Here is a 22,839-nt window from a genome sequence, read left to right as displayed (position 1 = left end):
TCCAGTATAGCGAAGCCTATCACTCAGTTGACCCAGAAGAATATGCCATTTGTGTGGTCCGAAGATTGTGAAGCCAGTTTTGTTGAGCTGAAGAAGAGGCTGACTAGTGCGCCTGTCTTGACGATTCCTGCAGGTACAGGTGAGTTCGTTGTATACTGTGACGCATCCCACAGAGGGTTAGGATGTGTTCTTATGCAGCGAGGGCACGTGATAGCATACGCCTCTAGACAGCTGAAGCCGCACGAGACTCGTTATCCGATTCATGATCTTGAATTGGCGGCGATTGTTTTTGCACTTAAGATCTGGCGTCATTATCTGTATGGCGAGAAATTTGAGATCTATTCCGATCATAAGAGCCTGAAATATCTCTTTTCTCAGTCAGAGTTGAATATGAGGCAGCGACGATGGCTTGATCTGCTGAAAGATTTTGATTGCGAGATCAAGTATCATCCAGGAAAGTCGAATGCAGCGGCAGACGCCTTAAGTCGAAAGGTATGTTCTTTGTCCTTGTCGACTATAGGTGTATTGAGTTTAGAAGAAGATTGTTGCTTGTCTGGATTGACATTTGATACAGAGAGTAGACCATTACGACTTGCTGCGATTCAGATTGAGCCAGATCTGATTTCGAGGATCAAAGAAGCACAAAGAACTGATCCGAGCGTGCAGAGATCGATTGATATGGTCAGAGCTGGTCATATCTCAGAATATCAGGTTAGAGATTCCATTCTGTATATGAATAACCGTCTAGTGGTGCCAGATGTTCCAGACTTGAGACGAAAGATCATGTCAGAGGCACACTGTAGTCGGTTCAGCATTCATCCTGGTGGCAGGAAGATGTACAATGATTTGAAGACACAATTCTGGTGGAAACAGATGAAGACAGACATTGCAGAATTTGTGTCTAGATGCCTGAATTGCCAGCAGGTGAAGGCAGAAAGAAAGAAGCCCGGAGGTTTACTTCAGAGTTTGTCTGTTCCTGAATGGAAATTGGACCACATTTCCATGGATTTCGTGACGAAGATACCTCGATCTTCGTGGGGCTGTGACGCGATTTGGGTTGTGATAGACAAACTGACCAAATCAGCATGCTTTATTCCGTACAGAATGACCTATCGACACGATCAGATGGCAGAGTTGTATGTCAGAGAGGTCGTCAGATTACACGGTGTGCCGAAGTCGATCGTATCAGATCGGGATCCACGATTTACTTCTCACTTTTGGCACAGCTTGCAGCAGGCTTTGGGTACAACTCTACACCTGAGCACTGCTTATCATCCTCAGACGGACGGACAGTCAGAACGGACTATCCAGACTTTAGAGGACATGCTGAGAGCTGTAGTACTATACTTTGGTACAAGTTGGCAAGATTCATTGCCGTTGTGTGAGTTTTCATACAACAACAGCTATCAGACGAGCATAGAGATGGCACCGTTTGAAGCTTTATACGGAAAGAAATGCAGATCTCCGTTGTACTGGGATGATGTTTCTGAGGTACCAGAGTTGGGGCCTGATATGATTCGTGAGATGGCCGAGAAAGTGAAGATCGTTCAGAAGCGAATGAAGACGGCACAAGATAGGCAAGCGAAGTACGCCAATATCAGACGCAGACCGTTAGTATTTGAACAGGGAGACAGAGTATTTATGAAGATTTCACCTTTCAGAGGCGTTGTCAGATTTGGCAAACGTGGGAAGTTGTCTCCTAGATACGTTGGTCCGTACGAGATCCTTGAGAAGATTGGCGATCGAGCTTACAAACTTGCTCTTCCTCCTTCACTGTCCAGTATACATGATGTTTTTCATGTATCGATGTTGCGCAAATATATGCCGGATGATTCTCACGTCATTCTCACTGACGAAGCCGAGCTAGACCATACTCTGAGCTATGTGGAAAGACCGATACAGATTCTTGATCGGAAGGAGAAACGGCTTAGAACCAAGACCATTCCGCTTGTGAAGGTTCAATGGAGTCGTCATGGCATCGAGGAAGCAACTTGGGAGTCGGAGTCTGAGATGAGACAGAGGCATCCCGAGCTATTCTTATGATGTGAGTCTTTCTTCCCGCTTTGACTTTACTGTTTTGTGTATATTGATGTGATTACTGGTTTACGAGTTCGAGGACGAACTCCTGTCTAAGAGGGGGAGAAATGTAAGGCTCGAGAATTATCGGTTGTCATTGATGTTGTGTTGACTCGAAGCTATGGTCATGCATGACATTTAGAGTGGAATTTTTGAAGCATGGCCGAAGCCACACCGCCCCGCGGTGCTAGGACTACCGCCCCCGCGGTGTAGGTGATAGAAAATTGAGGGAAATGTGCGAAGCAACACCGCACCCGCGGTGCAGTGCAAGACCGCACCCGCGGTGCTGAGACCGCACCCGCGGTCATGCAAGAGCCGCACCCGCGGTCTAGGTGCTGAAATGTTAGATTAATTCGCCGTGAGCATAGCGCACCCGCGCTCTTGAGACACCGCACCCGCGGTCTGCATGCGAGATTGCCACCTTTGATTTTAATGTTGACACATGGCATGTATATATATATATATGGATTGATGCTGAATCACTCTGCTCCACTTTCAGCAAGGATGAACCGAGAGCAAGCTTAGATATCTCAATTTCTTCATGGCTTAGAAATCATTTTGTGCAAGATTTACCCATCCAAATTCTAGTCCAAGTATAGATTTGAGTTCCTTGCTTCACTAGCTTCAAAAGGATGTAAGTATATCTCCTTTTTAGCATGGTTCGAAATCTATGTATTGGGGAAATTATGATTTTGTTAGAAATATGTGTTCTTGGTATATCGAGCATCGTAGATTCGTTATCAAATTGATTTTCGGATATCGTATGCTTTTGTTCGAAATTCCAGCATGTATTATGTGAAGATTTTACAGATTTTAGCTGGTGGATTGAGGTGTAGATGAGATTATGAGTTGTTGGGAATGAATTATGAGTTGTGGCTATTGTATATATTGTTTTGTTGAAATTGAGTTGGCCGGTACCGAGAATTACACCGTTACGCCGTCAAATTGTATTGAAACCGATTTCAGCTATGTTTATTGAGTTGTTTGAGATGTATATTGATAGAGTGCACCTTGACTATGCCATTTCAGATTTGTATTGGCTATTGTGAACTCGAAACTTCGACGACGACACCGACGATTCGGCAAGAAAGGTATAATTCATGTGGTCACGGGATTGCACAACTCGATACAGATTTGATACGAGTTTCCCTAAATCACATACTAGATTGTTATTACATTTGATTATGTAATGCCTTGTTTATTGATTTATATTCGAGTCCTGAGATAGGAGAGATTGGCAGACTTGCCAAAAACTAGACGTTTCGGTGTATCGACGCATAGGAGCAGATTTGCTATATGTGTAGACCCTCGATACAGAGTTGACCGAAGTCTAGGAATAAGACGTACCGTTGCCCCGAGTGGTTGGGTAGGTAACAGACCGTCTTATTCACACCGGGATCCCTAGATTAGAAAAGAGTCGAGTCAAGATTTAAATGTTGAATACAGATTTGTATTCTTCTACATGTTTAGATTTATTCATGTTAATTGATATATGCTATTCTTTTGTACATGATTATGACATTGCATGCATCCATGTTTTATACTGGGATATGTTCTCATCGGAGTTATCCGGCTGTTGTCGTGTCTGTATGTGTGCATGGCAACAGGTGGGGCAGGATCAGGGTCACGACGAGGAAGAGAGAGTTGATAGCGTGGAGATCTCGGGCGTGGAAGATTCCTAGTGTTTCCTACTGGACTTGTAGCACTTATGTTTGTAGTTGTTATTGAACACTAGTGTATGTTTGTACGCACAGACTTGTATGTACATTACGTTGTTTAATTTCTATTGAGACATGTGATACTTTCGTTAATACATTTAAATTAATGTTAAAAGCAAAATTTTGACCCACATTTTCGAACAAAGATCCAATTAAATCCCAAAAGAATAGAGTTAGAGCCCGGGTCCCCACACCTGCAACTGATCAAATAGATCATCAATTCTAGGCAAAGGATATTTATTCTTGATCGTTGCCTTATTCAGTTGCCGGTAGTCTATACACAATCGCATCGAACCGTCTTTCTTTCGCACGAATAGCACCGGAGCGCCCCAAGGAGATACACTAGGTCTGATATATCCCTTGGCCAGAAGATCTTCTAACTGTGCTTTCAATTCTTTTAGTTCGATGGGTGCCATCCTATATGGAGCTCTCGAAATAGGGACGGTCCCTGGTACAATATCAATACTAAAATCTACCTCTCGCACCGGAGGTAATCCTGGGATCTCATCTGGAAAAATATCTGCAAATTCCCGTACTACTGGCAAATCCGCCAATGCCGGGCTCGACTTCTGCATATCTACAGCATAAATAAAGAAACCATCTGCTCCTTTTTGTAGCAATCTGTTCATAGTAAGAGCTGAAATCAAGGGAATCCGAGATCTGGAACCCTTCCCGTAGAATTTCCACTCGTCTGTCATCTCGGGTCTGAATCTGACAATCTTGTGGAAACAATCCACGGTAGCTCTGTACTTCGTTAGCATGTCAATACCGACTATACAATCAAAATCAGCTAGACCCAATACTATACAATCTAGGTCAATCTCATGCCCCTCAAACTGTAGAATCCAATGTTTAACCGTAGTTGCAGATATCAATCCACTTCCCAACGGAGAATTAATAGATACAACCTCTAACAAAGACTCAACAGGCAATGAATGCAACAATGCAAATCGTTCTGATATGAATGTATGCGATGCACCCGTATCTATCAAAATATAAGCAGGATAACCATAAATAGAGCAGTTACCTGCTATAACATCATCTGGTGCATCTTGTGCTTGCTCTTCTGTCAATGCAAATACTTGAGCCTGTTGCCTCAGGGGTTGACTCACTGTCTGACTACCTCGAGCTCTGGGTTGAGTCGGTGCTAGTGGAGGATGGAAAGAGTGAACCGATGATGCCTGCCGCTCAAACTGAGGTACTGGCCCGGATGCTCGTCCACTCTGGCCTGGCTGTACACTCCTCTGTGGACAGACTTTGGCAAAATGCCCCGGTTTCCTACAAATATTGCATCGGCCTGTAACTCCCTGGCACTGTTCAGTCGCATGTTTTTGTCCACAAGAATTGCAGTAGACACCTGGAGTCCTTGAACTTTGATCAAAACCAGTCTGTCTTGATCCGCTGGAGCTCGAAGAGCTGCTCCCAGGTCTTTTAAACTGTTTCCCCTTCGCCTTCAGTTGTTCCTTTCTGCCACTGCTACTACCGCCGCTTTCAAATCTAGGAGGAGGAGATTGCATTGAAGGTTGTGGTGGTCGTGGCACAGGATCAACATACGGACCACTCCGCTGTCTTATCAATCCTGCTTCTGCTCCTTTGGCCCGATTTAACGCATCTGCGAAATTATTCGGTCTCCCCGTGTTTACCAACGTAAAGATGTCTGGATTTAAGCCATTGATAAATTGATCCGCCATGGCCTCATCATTCCCTGAAACATGGGGTGCGAAACGAAGCAAGATAGAGAATTTGGCAACGTACTCCTCAATGTTTAATTGCCCTTGCCTCAGATTGGCAAATTCAGCACCTTCGTCTTTACGGTAGGAGATGGGAAAGAAACGCAGATAGAACTCCGTCTTGAATACTTTCCATGTAATTTCGGTACCACGTTGCTCTAGTGCTCTTTTCATGTTCAACCACCAGTTCTTAGCCACATCCTGGAGTTGATGGCCTATAAGCTTTATTCTTTTCTCGTCACCATACTCCAAAGACTCGAATAGCATCTCAATGTCTTCAAGCCAACTTTCACAATCCACTGCCAGTTCTGTACCTTTCAAGGTAGGTGGTCGAAAGGATTGAAATCGTTTGAGCAGCGTCTCCATTGGCGTAGCAGTAACATCCATCGGATCTCCGGATGTGCTACCTTGTTCTGGTGCTGTGGGTCGTAAAGGTACGGCGGCTCTTCGAGGAGGCATGTATCTGATATTCAACTGATTAGTGTACAAGATATACAACTGTCTCAGCCCTCCTCTAGTCAGTTACCTCTGATCTAGAATCGGTTCTGATTCAGTCTTTACTACTACATGCTGTAATACCAGTCAGATAATAATACAACATGCAATAAGAAAAGCAATAAATCATGACATGCTAGCATGATATAAGCAAGGAAGATGACTCGATCTACCCCGCTCATTCTATTCTATCTTAGTCTACAGAACCTACGGCTCTGATACCACCTGTTGTGGGGACCCGGGCTCTAATTCTTTTTCTTGGGATTAAATGGATCATTATTCTAAAACGTGGGTCAATTTTTCGCTTCTACATTTAATCAAATGTAATTAAACAAGCGTCAATCTTTATTTAATTTACAACATACAAACATAATATACATATCTTATTCTGTAAGTTCTCAACTAACCAGTATTAAAAGACAGTACATAATAAAAGACAACTACTGGTCCATCTGCTATGCCCGAGATCTCCACGCTAACACGATCATCTCTGTCTCGACCCAGATCCTGCCCCACCTGTTGTTATGCACACATACAGACATAACAACAGCCGGAAAAACCGGTGAGAACAAATCCCAGTATAAACATGTATACATGCATTAAAACAATCTAAAACATGAAACATGCTAATATGAATGTCATTCATATATAATCATGCAATGCGAATCTAATCATGTCTAGACTCGACTCGACTAGAACTCTAGGGATCCCGTTGTGAATAAGACGGCACTGTCTGTCACCTACCCTCCCAATCGAGGTGCGGTCCGTCTTATTCCTAGACTTCGGCCTGATCTGTATCCGCGTCTACAATAGGGGCGGTGATCTTCCCTTAAGCTGTGATATCGCCGAACGTCTAGTAGTCTGCCTGATCTCCAGACTATCCTATCTTAATGCATGAATACACAATCTGTAAACAAGCATAATCATTTTAATGCAATGCCACATGATCTGTAAACAAAGCATAGTAAGATTTGTATACAATTCTATAAACAAATCTATAAACAATCATAATCATATCTAGATATAAACAATAAAACAAGTATGTGATTTTGGTTGGGAAACTCAAATGTGATCTTATTTGAGTCGTAATTCCCCAAACAAAACATGTACTATACCTTTCGTTGTACAATCGCTGTCACGGTCGCCAAACTGAATCTGAAATGGAAATGTTGATACAAAATCTATCAATCTCTTATCTAATCAACACATATCCAAGTCACTACGTGATCTCGATACAATTTGACGGCATAACGACGTATATTCTTAATACCGGTCAGTCCAATCTCAATAAATATCAACACTATATCATCCTCAACTCATACTCAAATCAAATGCATAACACCATATTCAAAATCGATATCTTTTATTCCTAAACATGCTGAAATTCATAAGAAATGCATACGACATCAGTTCTTCGATCCATTTACCAATATATCATGCTCAATATGTCAAGAACCCAATATAACTATCATATTCCAATTTCCCAAACATCTGAATTTCGAAACATGCTGGAATTGAATGAAACTTACACCACTTTGTAGCTAATAACGAGAGGAGCTCAAAACCGAAGTCGAATTTAACTTTGGATGAGTAAATCTTACAAAATCAAATGATGAAAGTAGAAGGAACCCTTGCTCTCTCTCGGTTATTCAGCTGTCCAGAATGAGAAGAATGACTCATCTTCGAGTTATATTTATACCCTGCCATGTGTCAAGTTGAGAACAAGAGTGGATGTCTCGCATGCAGCACCGCGGGTGCGGTACCGTAAGGAGCGCGGGTGCGCCAAGCTTTCGGTAGGACTTTATTTTTCAAAGGTGATGACCACGGGTGCGGTCATGTAACCACCGCGGGTGCGGTCTCAGCACCGCGGGTGCAGTCTAATTCTACCGCGGGTGCGGTGTGGCTACGGGAATGTTACTAATTTTCTGCCCATTGCACCGCGGGTGCGGTCTTGCACAGCTAAAATTTCATATTTTCTCGCATCATTTCGCCCCGTCTGTTCTTGCGTTTCGTATTCAACTATCTACAAGAATCTTGGGCATTACAGATTCAATCTCCCAACATCCATAAACTCTTGTGTGTCATTTTATTTCAGTTATATATTCTATCTTTCAGTCAGTTACTTCCGCAACTATTTTCTCAGTTAAACTGATTGTCATTGACTGACAAGATTTTCAGTTTCTTACAAAACTGACACTATATTTTTCAAAAGCTACTTAATCGAAAGTGTTTATTCAACCCTCCCTTCTAAACACTTATTCCAGTAGTCAACCGATCCAACATGTTGTATCAGAGCAGGATTAAATCTTTTCTAATAATACTTTCATTCATAAAACTGACTACCATGGCAGCTTTCAATAAAATCCATATGTTTTCCAGAGAAGACTTTGACGATTGGAAAATCAGGATGCAGGCTCACTTAGCTGCACAAGATGATGACATATGGTATGTCATCACTGAAAGTCCGATGAAAATGTTGAAAGCCAACACAGCAGTTGCCATCACTGATGGTGCACCTCATAGAATTGAAAAGCCTAGAGATGAATGAACAACGGAGGATAAAAGAAAAGCAATTTTGGACAACGTGGCCAATGACATATTATACAAAATGCTGGATAAAGTCACATTCAATAAAATCAAGATGTGTAAAACCAGCAAAGAAATATGGGAAAAGTTGATCCAATTATGCAAAGGCAATGAGCAGACAAAACAAATTATCAGTTTATGTTCAGATGTTTGACAACATAAAGATGAAAGCTGGTGAATCTATGCATGACTATGATGAAAGGATCAGTGGAATCATCAATGAGCTGAATGCACTAGGAAAAGTGTATTCAAATAAAGAAGTAGCACTGAAGGTTATTAGAGGTCTTCCCAAGGAGCGGGATGTGAAAACTATGGCTATGAGAGAGTCGAAGGATCTCAACAAAATCGAACTCCACGACTTGTTTGCCGATCTCAAGGATTACGAGTTTGAATTGCATACCAGAGAAGGAGAGCCTTCTATACCATCTGCAACAACAGCTTTAACTACAGTCAGACTGGATCCAACTGGTATAGCTGACAAAACTACTGATCAATTGAGCAATGACGCAATGTCATTGTTTACCAAGAAATTTGGAATGTTCATGAGAAAGAATCAAGGAAACTCATAGAAGCAATTTCAGAAGAACCATACCAAAGAAGAATCCTATGTGTGTTACAACGGTGGTAAACCTGGTCACTTCATAGCTGACTGTCCTAAACCAAAGAAGGATAGTCGAGGGTCAACTGATAAAGGGAAGAAGTCCTATGATCACAGAAGAAGGACTAAGGATGAGAAGAAATCATCCAGAAAGAAGCATGAAGTGCTCTTAGCTGAAGCGAGCAAATCCAAATGGGCTGAAACCGATAGTGATGAATCAGAACCAGATAGCTCAAGCAGCTCAACTGAAGATGAAGAAGAAGTAAAATGTCTAATGGCAGATGATGTCCAAATGGAATCAGAAAGCGAACATGTATTTGATTTTAGGTCAACTGATTTTACACGAGAAGAACTCATTACTACCCTGCATGACATGGTAAATGAGTATTGAAAACTTGCTCGCTCATTCGAGAAAGTCAAAGCTGAGCGAAATGACCCCAAAGAAAATAAAACTGAAACTGAAGAATCAGTTGAAGTGTTGAATCTAAAAAGGGAGATCGCAAAGCAGGAAGCTAAACTGAATGAGAATCAAGCCTTGATATGTCAGTTGAAAATCGAAATTTCAAAACATTCTGAACTGATACAAGCTTGGAACAAGTCGTCAGTTATTTTAACTGAAATGCATAATGCTAAAAAATCAATTGATGATAAAACTTTTTTGGGATTTAAAAATCAAATTGATTATTCTGCAAATGATTCTCAGCCAAAGTTGAATAAAGGCAAAGGAAAATATATTACCTTTGTAAAATCAACAATGGAAAATGAATTTTCAGAGCCAAGTAAACTGGCTGTTCAAAAAATCGAAAGTAAGAACAAAGGCAAAATGTATGGTATTGGATATGGTTTTGATAGTTCAAATGACTCAAGTAACTGGTCAGTTAAACGATTCAGTTAAAAAAGACAGTACTCTAGGAATGACTATTACAATTACTACAACCAAAAGCCAGTTCAGACACGATATCAAATGAACAGTAAGTTGAAAAAGGACAAAAATCATATTGTCTCTTCCTCATTTCACACACCCAACAACCAAAAGCCTAGAAAAGTTATCTGGAACCCTGCAACTGGAAGGTTAGTTAGACTGATCCAAGTCTGGGTAACTAAAGGACTAATCAGTTTAGGACCCAAATAAATAAGGGTACCAAAATTATTTTCTATGTGTGATTGCAGGAAAAAGTTATAATCAAAGAATCCACATGGTATCTAGACAGTGGATGTTCAAGACATATGACAGGAGATGCAAAGATGTTATCCTAACTAATTAAATACAATGGACCAAACATCAGTTTTTTCGACAACTCCAAAGGTAAAACTGTGGGTAAGGGTAATCTTATCCATGGTAACTTTACAATTAAAGATGTATTGCTAGTTGAGAATTTGAAGTATAACTTGATAAGCATCAGTCAGTTATGCGACAATAATTTCTCAGTACAATTTGATTAACACACTTGTGCAGTTAGAAACTCAACTGATGACGTCATTCTAACTGGCAATCAATGTGGAAATACATACAAAGTTAGCTGGACTGAACATTCTTATGCACCAGTTAGTTTCATAGCTTCTAAATCTTCTAACTGGTTATGGCATAAGAGATTGAATCACTTAAACTTTAAATCTATTGCGTATCTGAGTAACAACAATCTTGTAACTGCCTTGCCCAAAATAGATTTTTCAAAAGAAAAAATTTGTTCAGCATGCCAGTTTGGTAAACAAGTAAGATCCTTGTTTAAAAAAGGAGGTTGTAAATCATCTTCCTGAAGTTTAGAACTGCTGCATATGGATCTATTTGGTCTAATATCAGTCATGACTTTTGATAAACATAAAAATTGTACATTAATTAAATGTTTTATAATATAAATATATAGTTTTTGTTTTATTAAATGTTTAAATATTATATGTTTTATAATAAATTGTATAAAATATAAGTTGTTGTGTAATTATAAGTTTTTACTATTTTTTACAGGTTCGATAAAACAAGAATAACCTTGGCGTTGCAAATGGGATTAAGATGATTCTTGGACCTGTAGAAAGTTGATTATAAGATCTACAATATTGTTGCTAAGCATGAGATAAATATCCTCTCACAAGTGGGATCAAATTAAGCAACAATTAAAGTTACCAAAGGAGTGGCAGTTTTACCATGCTCTAGTATTTTGACCATAACTCTCAAATTACTTGGTCAAATATTCTGAAAAAAATACCACAACTAGACAACTCAATTATCCACATGTTTCATTTTATGTGAAGAAGCAAATTCGGAGAAGAAGATTTTCAAAAGTGATGTGTAATATAATATTAATTTCTTGGAACACCAATGAAGACTTATGTGTAAAAATAATATTTTATTTGTGGTTGTCTCCCAAAATTTGGCTATAAATAGGGGTGCATTGTAATGTATTGAGATATCCCTCATTTTATGAACAAATCTTTGAGTTCATAATATTTCTCTCTATATTTTTCTTTTATATCTTCATTTAAATATAATTAGCATGTTAATTTCATATTTAAAGTTTTACACTTTGAATAATGAATAGCTAACTTCCTAAAGTTGAGATGATAAGGTGAAGCTCTTGGCATGATAATAAGGTTATTATAAGGTAAGATTCTATGTTTTATATTATTTAATCATTATTTATTATTTATGTTATATTTATTTCTTTAAGTATTTTTATACCCTACTTATAAGTGGGAGTTTTGATTTATTGTTGCTATATGTTACACTAAATTCTTGGAACCATTTAAATGTAAGTTTGGTATTACCAACCATTTAAAGTGGATGCCTTGATTTATTATATATAAATATATTATAATATTAAATTCTTGGAACCATTTAAATGTTAGTTTGGTTTTACCAACCATTTAACTTGGATTCTTTGATTTACTATATATAAATATATCATAATAATATTTTCTTGGTACCATTTAAATGTTAGTTTGGTTTTACCAACCATTTAAAGTGGGAACCTTGATTTAGTGTTTACAAATATATATATAGCACAATAAATACTTGACTACATTTATAAGTTTTGGTATATATTATATATTTATGAGATAATAATTTATAACATAATATAAATATGATTATTTAATATATGGGAACCATTTTATTAAGTGGATTTCAATATTGTTCGTTAATATTAACTTTATTAAAATACCAAGAGTGGATCATTTAATCTCAACTACTTAAATTAAAATTTGAACAATTAAAATTTACCCATTAAATATTCAAACAATTAAAATTAAAAAGAAACAAAAACAATAACAAAACAAGAAGACATTGTAGTGGACTTGTAATTACCTTAGCTTCCCTGTGGATACGATATTCGGACTCACCGAATTATATTACTTGTGGACAACCTGCTCTTGGGAGTGCAATAATCAAAGTCGCAAAAAGTTTTTGGCGCCGTTGCCGGGGAAGTATAATTTAATTTCAAGTCTATTTAATTTTGTTTATAGTTTATTTTTATTTATTTGAATATTTATTGCTTTTGTGTGTTTTTATTCTTTTGCATTTGCATTTGCATGAGCATTTGTTCACGTACACTTAGTGGTCGTCTCATTCGAAATAACCCTTTATTTTTACAAAACATGGCGGAAGAACCCATCCAAGAAAATGAAGATGAAATTCAATCTCAACATGATCATGGTAGACGAAGAACACTTAGAGATCACATGAATCCTACACGTACTAGTGCACCTTCATGTCTAGTTTTTCCCCCTGATGCATCTCATTTCAATTTTAAGCCTGATATTATCCAACTTTTACCCAACTTTCATGGCTTAGATTCTGAAAATCCATACATGCATTTACGAGAGTTTGAAGAAGTGTGCAACACATATAATGATCTAAATTGTAGCATGAACACCATTCGCCTTAAGCTTTTTCCTTTTTCTTTAAAACATAAAGCTAAAACTTGGCTACAAAATCTTAGATCGGGATCCATTCGAACTTGGGATGAATTGCAACAAAAATTTTTGAAAAAGTTTTTTCCATCTCATAGAACAAATTCTTTGAAAAGGCAAATCATCACTTTCACTCAAAAACAAGGAGAAACTTTTTATCAGTGTTGGGATAGATACAAAGAATTGCTTAATCTTTGTCCACATCATGGTTTTGAAATTTGGAGAGTTGTTTCTCAATTTTATGAAGGCTTAACACCTAAAGATAGGCAAATGGTTGAATTTATGTGTAATGAAACATTTGAAGATAAAGATCCAAACGAGGCAATTGAGTATCTCGATTCATTAGCTGAAAATGCTCAAAATTGGGACACTATAGGTACAATCGAACCATCAAACAAGATTCAATCTCCTACATCTGGTGGAGGTATGTACACTCTCAAAGATGAACATGATCTTCAAGCTAGATTTACCTTTTTGGCAAGAAAAGTTGAGGCACTTGAATTGAAAAAGAATGGTCAATTAAAATATGTTCGAGAAATTGCGTGTCACATCTGTGATACAAGTGATCATTTTACAAAAGATTGTCCCACTTTGCCCTCTTTTAAAGAATGTCTCCATGAACAAGCCAATGTTTTGAACAATTTCAAAAGGCCAAATTTTGAACCATTTTCTCAAAATTACAATCCAGGATTGGCGAAACCATCCAAATTTTAGTTAGAGGAATGATAATGCTGCACAATTTCCGCAATCACATTTTCAAAATCAACAAAATTTTCAAAATTATGCACCTTATTTTCCTCCGCCGAAAAGAAATTTGGAAGATACATTGAATTCTTTCATTGCAAAGCAAGAGTCTATCAATACTCAAACTGCTCAAACCATGACAGATTTGAAAGATACTCTTGCTAAATTTGCATCTGCACTTAATGTTCATGAAAAAGGTAAATTTCCTTCACAACCTCTGCCTAATCCCAAGGATCATCATACACAAACTGGAACTTCTGGAACTCAACCGATGGATCAGGTAAAATCTGTTATTACCCTTCGAAGTGGTAAGGTTGTGGAAAAATCCATTCTTGAACCTTGTGAAGGTGATGATAAATCAACTCCAAAGGGTAAGGAAGTGGAACCCATAACTTCCGAAGAGGAGGTTCAACAGACAGTGTCACCACCATTCCCTCATGCATTGAAAAATACAAAAAAATCAAATTTGAATTCTGATATATATGATATTTTTAAACAAGTAAAAGTTAATATTCCTTTATTAGATGCAATAAAACAGGTACCATCATATGCTAAATTTTTGAAAGACTTGTGCACTGTGAAAAGAAAATTGAATGTGAAAAATAAAGCATTTTTAGCCGAACAAGTAAGTGCAATCATTCAAAATAATAATACTTTGAAATACAAAGACACTGGTTGTCCTACTATTTCATGTATTATTGGAGAACGAAAGATTAAAAAAGCCTTGCTTGATCTTGGAACTAGTGTGAATTTACTTCCATATTCAGTTTATCAAGAACTCAATCTAGGCGAGTTAAAACCTACTTCGGTAACACTTTTACTTGCCGATAGATCTGTTAAAGTGCCAAGAGGTATGGTAGAAGACGTGTTGGTCCAAGTTGATAACTTTGTATATCCTGTCGATTTCATAGTTTTAGATACACAACCTATCGAAGCTTGTAATGCAATTCCTGTAATTTTGGGTCGTCCATTTTTAGCAACTTCTAATGTTCTTATAAATTGCAGGAATGGATTAATGAAGTTGTCATTTGGTAACATGACCTTGGAGCTCAATGTTTTTAATCTTTGTAAGCAACCACATGACAAAGGAGATGAAAGTGAAGATGAAAATCTTATTGAGACTCTTGTGGAAGAAAACATTCAAGAAGGGAGTACTCGTGATCAATTAGATATTTGTTCAATTGAAACTGTTAAAGAAAATATTGAAATTGATCTTGATGATTTTATCAGGTATCACTCGTTAACAGGATCAGAGAAAGAATTTGATGCAAAATATGAGAACAAAGACGAACCACCAATATTGGAGTTAAAACCCTTGCCAGAAGAATTGAAGTATGCATTACTTGGAGAAGATGAAACATATCCAGTGGTAATTTCTTCCAAACTAGAAAGTGATCAAGAAGGTAAATTAGTTGATATGCTTAAAAGACATAAAAATGCAATTGGTTGGACACTAAAAGATCTTAAGGGCATTAATCCACTAATTTGCACACACAAAATTCACTTAGAAGAAAATGCAAAAACATCTCAACAACCACAAAGGAGATTAAATCCACACATGAAAGATGTTGTGAAAACTGAAGTTCTCAAACTACTTAATGTTGGGATTATCTACCCTATTTCTGATAGTAAGTGGGTAAGCCCAACACAAGTAGTTCCAAAAAAATCTGGCATCACAGTGATAAAAAATGAAAAAGGTGAATTGTTAACAAGTCGAGTCCCATCTAGTTGGCGGATGTGTATTGACTATAGAAAATTAATTGATGCCACTAGAAAAGATCATTTTCCATTATTATTTTTGGATCAAATTTTAGAAAGAGTAACTGGTCATCCCTACTAATGTTTTCTTGACGGATATTCAGGCTATTATCAAATTCCCGTTGCACTCGAAGATCAAGATAAAACTACATTCACATGTCCTTTTGGAATATTTGCATTTAGAAGGATGCCATTTGGATTATGCAATTCCCCAGCAACATTTCAAAGATGTATGCTAAGCATTTTTTGCGACATGGTTGAAAATTGTTTGGAAATTTTCATGGATGATTTAACTGTCTTTGGGAATACATTTGATAATTGTCTTGAAAATTTGGAAAAAGTTTTAAAAAGATGCGAGGAAAAAGGTCTTATTTTAAATTGGGAAAAATGTCATTACATGATTACTTCTGGAATTGTTTTGGGACATGTCGTGTCATCTCATGGAATTGAAGTTGATAAAGCAAAAGTTGATGTCATTGCCAATTTACCCCCTCCAAAAACCATTAAAGAAATTCGCTCATTTTTGGGACATGCTGGATTTTATAGGAGGTTTATAAAGGACTTTAGTTTAATCTCTAAACCCATTTATAACCTCTTAACAAAAGACACTGCATTTGAGTGGACTCAAGAATGTCAAAATGCTTTTGATAAAATCATTCGACATTTAACATCAGCTCCTATCATGCAACCTCCTGATTGATCTTTACCATTTGAAATCATGTGCGACGCGAGTGATTATGTAGCAGGTGCAGTACTGGGTCAAAGAAGAAACGGTAAGCCTTATGTGATATATTATGCAAGTAGAACTTTAAACAATGCTCAAATGAATTACTCCATAACTGAAAAGAACTACTTGCTGTAATATTTGCATTAGATAAATTTCGTTCTTATTTGATTCGATCAACGACTATTGTGTTTACTGATCATTCTGCTATTAGATATTTGTTGACGAAACATGATGCAAAGCCACGACTGATACGATGGATTTTGTTGCTCCAAGAATTTGACATTGTGATCAAAGATAAAAAAGGAACCGAGAATGTCGTAGCCGATCATTTATCGAGACTAGTAACATGATCATCTTTTGAAATGACACCAATTAACAAAAATTTTCTGATGAACATCTATTTTCAGTTACTACTACACCTTGGTTTGCTAACATAGTAAATTTTCTTGTGACAGGAAAAATGCCACCGCAATGGAGTTCCCAAGATAAGAGAAAATTTTTGAATGAGGTAAAAAACTTCTATTGGGATGATCCGTATCTGTTCAAGTACTGTCCAGATCAAATTTTTCGACGTTGCATACCCGACAATGAGGTAAGTAGTGTCATTAAATTTTGTCATTCAGAAGCATGCGGAGGACATTTTTCTTCAAAGAAAATGGCTGCAAAAATTTTGCAGTGTGGATTTTATTGGCCCACTTTGTTTAAAGACACCCACGAAATCTGCAAGATCTGTGAAAATTGTCAAAAATTGGGTGCAATTTCAAAAAGAAACATGATGCCTTTGAATCCTATCATTGAAATTGAAATATTTGACTGTTGGGGAATTGATTTTATGGGACCTTTTCCACCGTCGTTTGGATACTTGTATATTTTAGTTGCAGTTGATTATGTTTCCAAATGGATAGAGGCAATTCCATGTCGAACAAATGATCATAAAATCGTCATCAAATTTTTGAAAGAAAATATTTTTAGTAGATTCGGAATTCCTCGAGCTATGATAGGTGATGGGGGAACTCACTTTGTTAATAAACCATTTGCTTCATTAATGAAAAAATATGGTATTACTCACAAAGTAACTACTCCTTATCATCCTCAAACAAATGGACAAGTTGAATTAGCTAATAGGGAGATAAAGCAAATTTTGGAAAAAACTGTTAACTCAAATAGAAAAGATTGGTCTCTGCGACTTAATGATGCACTTTGGGCATATCGAACAGCTTTTAAAACATCATTGACTATGTCTCTCTATAGGTTGGTTTATGGAAAACATTGTCATTTGCCTGTAGAATTGGAACATAAAGCTTATTGGGCGATCAAAACTTTAAATTCAATCATGGATGATGCCAACAAATTGCGTAAATTGCAACTTAATGAACTTGATGAACTCAGAAATGATGCGTATGAGAATTCAAGGATTTATAAAGCAAAAATGAAATCATTTCATGATAAAACAATTCTTAGAAAATCTTTTGAGATTGGTAAAAAAGTTTTGCTTTATAATTCTCGACTTCACATATTCCCAGGAAAATTACGATCAAGATGGACATGCCCATATGTTGTAAAGCATGTGTATCCTTATGGAGCTGTGGATATTGAAAATCCTAAAAATGGTGATGTTTTTAAAGTGAATGGACAAAGGCTTAAACCATTTTTGGAAAATGAAACCTTTCAAGAAGAGTTTATTTCCCTTTCTGATCCTTAAATTTTTATGTTGATTTTATTTTGTTTGTTTTTATTTCAGGTCTCCTTAATCCTTTTATTTTCCCGGTTAAATGGCGGATAACGGTACTCCGTGACTCTCATATTCGGTTAAATCAGTTTCCCAAAAATGCTGATACAAAAATAAAAAAAATCATTTCTTTTCTTTTCAAAATGGATGAAATTCTCTCAAAATTTGTAAATATTTTCCTTCTGTTTCTGAAAATGTTCTAAGAAAAATTTATGTAGGAAGGTGTGAAAGATTGAGATTGCTAATGCAAAAAGGAATTCCAGAAGATATTCGTCTTGTAATTGAAGCTAAGGTTCGATTAGGAGGAGAAGTTCCACAATCATTGCTCATTCGGTATTTGCCTGGATTAGGAAAAAGCACTTATGCGAAAAAACGAAGGGCAAAAAGTTTAGGGGTTTGTCATAAGTGTGCAAGATGGACTTGTGACAAACGATGCAGATCTTTGGGATGTGTTTCCAATAATAGAGAAGATAAAATTGATTTCATTAAGAATGGGCTGAGTAAGGAGTCTTTAGATAACATCTTATTGACTCTTGAGACGCATTCTAGTGGACATGTTCATATTGAACTTCTCCATTTATGGAAACAATTTCAAGATGAGCGTCATAGTTTTGGGAATCTGACTAAAAAAGACCCTGTTTGCCAATTTATAAGAAAATTGGATGGGAAGCATATCCTCGACTCATAGAAGGCGTTGAAGCCGTTTCTGGACGTAAAACCAGAGGAAAATTGTGAGCCACAATCACACTACTGTTTATATGCATGTGTGTCATTATTGTTTTTACTATTTATTCTGTTTACAGCTGTGACCCATAGTTTTGTCATGATAACATATTACCCCTATAAAATGTCTCATCTTTCTTTCTATTTTCGCAGAAAAAAAAAAGTAAGTAAAAACATGGCTGGATCCTCTGCACAAGCATTGAAAAATATTTGTGTATTTTGTGGGTCGAGTCCTGGAAAAAATGAAGTGTTTGTAGAAGCAGCGAATAATCTTGGAAAGATATTGGCTGAGAGAAAAATTCACTTCGTATATGGGGGAGGTAATATTGGGTTAATGGGATCTGTTTCAACATCTGCTCATCTTGGAGGTAGTCAGGTTTTGGGTATTATTCCTATAGCTTTAGCTGAAGGAAATATTACAGGTGTTACGATTGGGGAGGAATTAAAAGTTTCTTCTATGTATGAAAGAATCACTCAAATGATTGAAAATTCTGATGCTTTTATCGCACTACCAGGAGGTTTTGGTACATTAAAAGAAATTTTTCACACTGTTTCTTGGGCACAACTTAATATCCATAATAAACCTGTGGGCTTGTTGAATATCAATAATTATTATGACAGTTTGTTGACATTTCTTGATAAAGCTGTGGAACAGAATTTCATTTCAGAAAATTCACGACGGATGCTCATCTATGCTTCGACTGCCGATAAATTAATTGATGATTTGGAAGCTTTTGTTCATAAGCCTGATCCGATGATAACAAAGATCAATTGTTCGCAATCAAGCAGTAAGAAAAGGAAGTTGGATCATTGATTCAAAAGTCGTGGATTGGTTTGCGTTTGTTTCAGTTTGTTATCTTCAATAAAATTCCAGGTGATATCTCTTTCATTATGTACTCTTTATTAATAGCTATTTTGACATTAGGGACAATGTCATATTCTGATTGGGGGGAGAACACATTTTAAAAAAAAAAACAAATTTTAAAAAAAAATTAAATATTATATTAAAATAAAACCATGTTATTGTTTGTACCTTAGTAATTTTTTGCAAATATGTCATACATTACATATTTGAAAGATTTAAATTAGAACATGCATTAATCTATTTAAGAATGTTTAAATTTTTATTTGAAAAAAGGTCATTTTTAATATTCTGATCAATATAAAAATATGATTTATGAAATCTTTTTGAGTGATTAACCATTGTGATAAAATTAGGTATTAAAGTATATGGCCCAATATATACTTTATAAGAGTGCCTAAAATTTTTGAACTCACACATATTTTGTGAGTGAGTGGAGAGGATTGAGAAAACAGCTTGCGAGCCTTTATTGATCATCAGAGAGGCTATCAATTGTTTAGATCTTGAGTTCTTATTTTGAAAAAAAAAATTTTGATATTTCCTGAAAAAAAAAAGCGAAAAAAAAATGAAAGAAAGATGTTGAAGATTTATGTAATTTAAGTTATATGCTGCGACCCATTTTTCTCTCATAAAAATACAAATAAAAAAAAAAAGAAAGAGAGAGAGAAATACATTGTACAAATTAAATAAATATGTGGTCAAGAAGCATAAACTTAGTTTGATTCCATGATGTAAAAAAAAATAATCAGGAAAAAAATATATATAATAAGAACAACTGGATTTTAAATCAATGGATTTCCTATCTTTTGATTAGTTTGGCTCGTTTGTCTGTCTGCATTCTGTAAACCATTTTTCCGAGCATTTATCTGTATTCCAACTCCATGAGAGAAATCGTTGCCATAAATTGAAACATTTATTAACCTGTGAGGATATGGAGTTGAGACTCTTACTAGGAATTTCTGAAGGCCGTGTACATATAACTAATTGAAATAAGCTTTGAATTAATCATCTCAAATTATTTCATAAATTATAATTATGATGATCTTGATATAACTCTGACAGTTTTCAAATTTAATTTAAACACTTAGATAGTTCTGATTACATTTCTATTTAAATTAATCAATATGTTTTGTATTGCTATTAACGCTTAAATTACTAGAGACTAGCAATAAGCTGGTTGGGAGGTGTGATAAACATAAAAATTGTACATTAATTAAATGTTTTATAATATAAATATATATTTTTTGTTTTATTAAATGTTTAAATATTATATGTTTTATAATAAATTGTATAAAATATAAGTTGTTGTGTAATTATAAGTTTTTACTATTTTTTAAAGGCTCGATAAAACAAGAATAACCTTGGTGTTGCAAATGGGATTAAGATGATTCTTGGACCTGTAGAAAGTTGATTATAAGATCTACAATATTGTTGCCAAGCATGAGATAAAAATCCTCTCACAAGTGGGATCAAATTAAGCAACAATTAAAGTTACCAAAGGAGTGGCAGTTTTACCATGCTCTAGTATTTTGACCATATCTCTCAAATTACTTGGTCAAATATTCTGAAAAAAATACCAAAACTAGACAACTCAATTATCCACATGTTTCATTTTATGTGAAGAAGCAAATTCGGAGAAGAAGATTTTCAAAAGTGATGTGTAATATAATATTAATTTCTTGGAACACCAATGAAGACTTATGTGTAAAAAATAATATTTTATTTGTGGTTGTCTCCCCAAATTAGGCTATAAATAGGGGTGCATTGTAATGTATTGAGATATCCCTCATTTTATGAACAAATCTTTGAGTTCATAATATTTTCTCTCTATATTTTTCTTTTATTGTTTCATTTAAATATAATTAGCATGTTAATTTCATATTTAAAGTTTTACACTTTGAATAATGAATAGCTAACTTCCTAAAGTTGAGATAATAAGGTGAAGCTCTTGGCATGATAATAAGGTTATTATAAGGTAAGAATCTATGTTTTATATTATTTAATCATTATTTAATGTTTATGTTATATTTATTTCTTTAAGTATTTTTATACCCTACTTATAAGTGGGAGTTTTGATTTATTGTTGCTATATGTTACACTAAATTCTTGGAACCATTTAAATGTAAGTTTGGTATTACCAACCATTTAAAGTGGATGTCTTGATTTATTATATATAAATATATTATAATATTAAATTCTTGGAACCATTTAAATGTTAGTTTGGTTTTACCAACCATTTAACTTGGATTCCTTGATTTACTATATATAAATATATCATAATAATATTTTGTTGGTACCATTTAAATGTTAGTTTGGTTTTACCAACCATTTAAAGTGGGAACCTTGATTTAGTGTTTACAAATATATATATAGCACAATAAATACTTGACCACATTTATAAGTTTTGGTATATATTATATATTTATGAGATAATAATTTATAACATAATATAAATATGATTATTTAATATATGGGAACCATTTTATTAAGTGGATTTCAATATTGTTCGTTAATGTTAACTTTATTAAAATACCAAGAGTGGATCCTTTAATCTCAACTACTTAAATTAAAATTTGAACAATTAAAATTTACCCATTAAATATTCAAACAATTAAAATTAAAAAGAAACAAAAACAATAACAAAACAAAAAGACATTGTAGTGGACTTGTAATTACCTTAGCTTCCCTGTGGAAACGATATTCGGACTCACCGAATTATATTACTTGTGGACAACCTGCTCTTGGGAGTGCAACAATCAAAGTCGCAACAAGTTTAGGGGGAATGAAATACACTCTGGTGATTGTGGATGATTTTTCAAGATTTACTTGGGGTCATATTTCTCAAATCTAAAGACCAAACTGCTGCACAACGGATCAAGATTTTCAAAAGATTATCAAATGAAAAATCAGTTGGGATTGATCGAATCAGGTTTGATCGAGGGACTGAATTTATCAATCAAACTCTTTAAAATTTTTTAGAAAATACTGGAAATAAGCATGAGCTCTCAGCAGCAATAACTCCTCAGCAAAATGGTGTAGCTGAGAGAAGAAACCGGACCCTAAAAGAAGCTTCTAGAACAATGCTTGCTGATTCTAGTATTTCTCAAAGATTTTTGGCAGAAGCAGTAAACACTACATGTTATACTCAGAACAGATCAATGATTTATAAGAATCATTTGAATACACCATA

This window comes from Primulina eburnea, chromosome 11, assembly GCF_022965805.1.
Source record: "Primulina eburnea isolate SZY01 chromosome 11, ASM2296580v1, whole genome shotgun sequence".
NCBI lineage: Eukaryota > Viridiplantae > Streptophyta > Magnoliopsida > Lamiales > Gesneriaceae > Primulina > Primulina eburnea.
This window is presented reverse-complemented; position numbering follows the sequence as displayed.